Source organism: Anopheles arabiensis (genome assembly GCF_016920715.1).
Source record: "Anopheles arabiensis isolate DONGOLA chromosome X unlocalized genomic scaffold, AaraD3 X_pericentromeric_contig0009, whole genome shotgun sequence".
NCBI classification, from domain to species: domain Eukaryota; kingdom Metazoa; phylum Arthropoda; class Insecta; order Diptera; family Culicidae; genus Anopheles; species Anopheles arabiensis.
In genome coordinates, this window is record NW_024412087.1 from 146,051 (window position 1) to 150,000 (window position 3,950).

Below are 3,950 nucleotides of genomic sequence, written 5' to 3' on the forward strand. Positions count from 1 at the left end.
CAATGACAACGTTTTTGACTGGAGCTCCCTAGCATTCGGCTTTTTTCACTTTGAAGGGATGCACTGTTGTATGAATTGATTATTCACGAACTGGTCGTTTGATTGATCGTGAAAAAAACGCTCAGTCCCAAATCCCGAACTCGACAGGAAAGCGCTGATTGCAAACATTTTGACTGGAAGTCCCTTGAAAATGGCGTTTTCGTTATTGGCATTATGTGGCACGTTTATTGTGGCTAGAACATTAATTATTCACAAAATGGCACCAAAGCTTGGCAAAAGTCGCGAAACACTCCTATCTCGACGCACCAGCAATCGCAACTTGATGCAAAATAAATTGCACGAGCTAATGATACTTGTACCATGCACAGTACACCGTACCAAAATATACCCCTGAAAGTGTGCAATTTGGTGCTACCCTAGGGAATATGTATGGAGAAGCCTAGCTACGTGTGTCGCACGTTCCAAGTTGCATGGACGTCGAACAGAGGCATGCAAAAGCACCTATCTAGGGAATTACTCTACGTTCTAGTAGCAAGTGCGATTTTCCGGTCCAGCACGGCAGTACGCCTGCACGCATACACTCCATGTACCAAAAATGTACCAACCTAGGCGTTGCTCAGTAGCTTTTGGCGGCACATAGAAAAAGTATTCGAGTTCAGATTTTTGGGACTTAGCGTATTTTTTAAAACTAATAACGAAAATTAAATTTTAAATCGGTAAACGGCTAGGAGTTGCTCAGTAGCTTTTTGCGCAACGTGGCAAAAGTATTCGAGTTCAGATTTCTTGGACGTAGCGTATTTTTCAATCATAATAAACCGAATCAAACATAACAATGATGAAACTTACACCATGTCCCAAGGTTGTGCACAAAACGTAACGATAAAGTGCTGGCGAAGTTAGAGGTGCACCAAAATTGTGTACCGATCAGGAAAGTACTCTACGTTCCTATGATTTGGGTGAAAAGTGTTATTTAACTGCTGGTTAGAATAGACAGTTGCTTATCATACACATCGCAAACGAACACCCCTTAGTGAGCATTAGCAAAAGTCAATTGCACAAAGCAAATGCAATACAAACTGATCAAGTACATTAAAGAACGCTACGTACCAGGACTTCTTTCCAAGAATGGTGTCCGCGACGGAGGGCAAGCGTCCTTCCCAGGTTTTCCTAGTAAACCTTGTATGGTAAACATACCCAAGCGTGTCTGTAAGCACGCAACGAAAGTCACGAACGGGCACATACCTAGGGAATGTACTCTACGTACTTGGACTTTTGTCCAAGAATGGTGTCCGCGACGGTCGGGCACTGCGACGCAATAACCAAATCCTAGGATTGTAACTTTAGTGTGCACAAACATAAACATTAACGTGTTCGTTCGGGCTGCGCCTCCGTCTTGTACTTTCCCTGATCGGTACACAGTTTTGGTGCACTGCTATTCCGACCGGCAACTTGTACCAACATATACATCCATGAACGCGTACGTAGTGTACTTTCCCGATCGGTACACAATGTTGGTGCACGGCATAAGAAAAGAGCTAAATGGTCAAACTCAATCCATTTCAACAATAGATAGTCGATAGTAGCTGTGCCGATGAAGTAGGGCACGATGCAAGTTAATGTTGTTTAATGAATAACATGTCCGCCATACATTTCAGCACAAAATTGCTCGGTCAGACCTACAAAGTGCTATATCTCGAATACGAGGCGTCGGACTGGGGGTTGTAGAACAATTTTAAGTTCGTCTAATGATTCTACATCCGATTCTGGATAGCGGTTTTTGACCACTTTTCAATATTTTGTGACACCCCGAACCTAGGGCAGCTCCCTAGCTTTTTCAAAAATGTGCACCGAACGGGCCGGAGAGCTCGTGTGGCTCAAAACATGTTTTTCGCCAAAACACCTCAAAACGTGTAAGGAACGCAACCTAGCTCTTGTTTTTCAAAAGTTATGGCCATTTAAAGTCATACGGGTTTTTGCTTCAAAATAGCTATTTTACCCGTCCCTATGGCCATGCTTTAAATTTTCACGAAAATGCAAGGTCAGACCTAGGGCGGGCCATATCTTGAATACTAAACGTCGCAGACATTGGTCGTAGAACAATTTTAAGTTCGTCTAATGATTCTACATCCGATTCTGGATAGCGGTTTTTTGACCACTTTTCAATATTTTGTGACACCCCGAACCTAGGGGCAGCTCCCTAGCTTTTTCAAAATGTGCACCGAACGGCCGGAGAGCTCGTGTGGCTCAAAACATGTTTTTCGCCAAAACACCTCAAAACGTGTAAGGAACGCACCTTAGATGATGAAAAGTGCAATCAGAATGTCAATCGACAACTTTGTTGGGGGTACCATTTTTACTCTACGGGCTAGTAGCTTAGGCGCGCCAACAGCGCTTTCCTTTCGGGTTCCCATTTTTGCCCTCCTGGGATTATGATCATTTGTTCATTGCCTACTATAGGAGGGTACCTTGCTACGAGGTCAAACATGAAGATTGCACCAAATCGTAGTTTTTACCTCTATTTAGTCGTAGGAGCATGGTTTGCAGTGGCAGTGGGTCATTAAGCCCCCGTTTGGGTCATACGTCCCTCCGCGATAAAAATCGTCGCATGCCCATAGTCCGAACCAATGAAGCAAAAGTGGTGTCTGGTGGGCTCTGCCGATGATTTTAACCTATGATTTTGAGCTTCCACCCTATCAAAACGTTCCTGGAGCAGTACATCACGGGTCTACGGACCCAAAGACTTCGTCGTGATGGTTTCTAGTAAAAAGTTGTAACAGCTAAGGGTTTTGAATACGCGTATATTAACCATTGCTTGAAACTAAGCTTCGTTGTTTTTAAACTCTGCAAGACCAATCGAACTTCTTAGGAAACCCGAAGGATTCACGCTAAGCTCGATGAGCTATTATGGGTAGTGGTGCATGATCTGGTGTTCCTTGGATCTAATCCAATGAATAAATTTATGAGGGTATATATGGTGCAGGGCACAAAGCGTGATGAAACCGGGTCTCCCTACCAAATGTGGCATATTTTTTCCTGAGAGCGAAGCTCAGACCCACGTAGGGGAGAGCGAAGTGGAACTTAAATGTTCTATGCAGCAAATGTTCGCCATGCGGATAAACAAGTTGGAATAGTTCAATGTAGTGTAATGCAAAACGAATCGCAATAACGATACGGGACCCAGAAGCAATTCTGCGGATCCCTCGGGGAGTGGTGAGTTGATATAAATTAGAGGTGAAAGTCCGTTGTTCAAGCTCCGGCTCGGCAGCCGATACGAGGTTCCTGTTGGCTTTGTACATCGCGCAGAGGCGCCGTTCGGTTCTAGCAATGATTCCCGCCACCATGTTCCATGCGTGCAGAGATCCGTTAGAGCTCGTTCAATGTGTCCCGCCGTGATTACGAAAAGTCCAACAGTTGACCAAGTTGGGGTGCGTCAAGTAAACGCGCAGAGATGCCGTTCGGTTTAGAGCAATGTCTCCCGTATCACGTTGGAGTTCTTCCACTAGTGCAGAGAGATCGCTGAACCGTTCAATGTGTCCCGTCGTGGTGTGCTTGTACCGAACACTTAGGATACACCATGCTTTGTTGGTTTGGGATAGGAGTGGTCGCGCAACTGCCTCCACGCCGCAAAGTGCCAGTTCGGATTGAAGGTCAACTTTAGCCGTTCAATGCATCAGTCGGTGGGTGTTCAGATGGCATCACAACTTCCCTAGGTGCTTAAGTTGGTTGGGTTGTAAAACATGTGCACATGCGCAGAGTATCGTGCGTACTAGCAAAGTCTCCCGTCACGGTGGTTATGAATGAGTTCCATTCAGTGCAGAGAGATCGTTAGTGCGTGCAATGTGTACCAGTCGATGTGTCGTACCGGAATACAACCCCGCTTAGAGGCCCGTCGCTCGAAGAGGACAAGCAAGAGTGCGCAGAGTGCCGTACTGGCCTAGCAATGTCTCCAG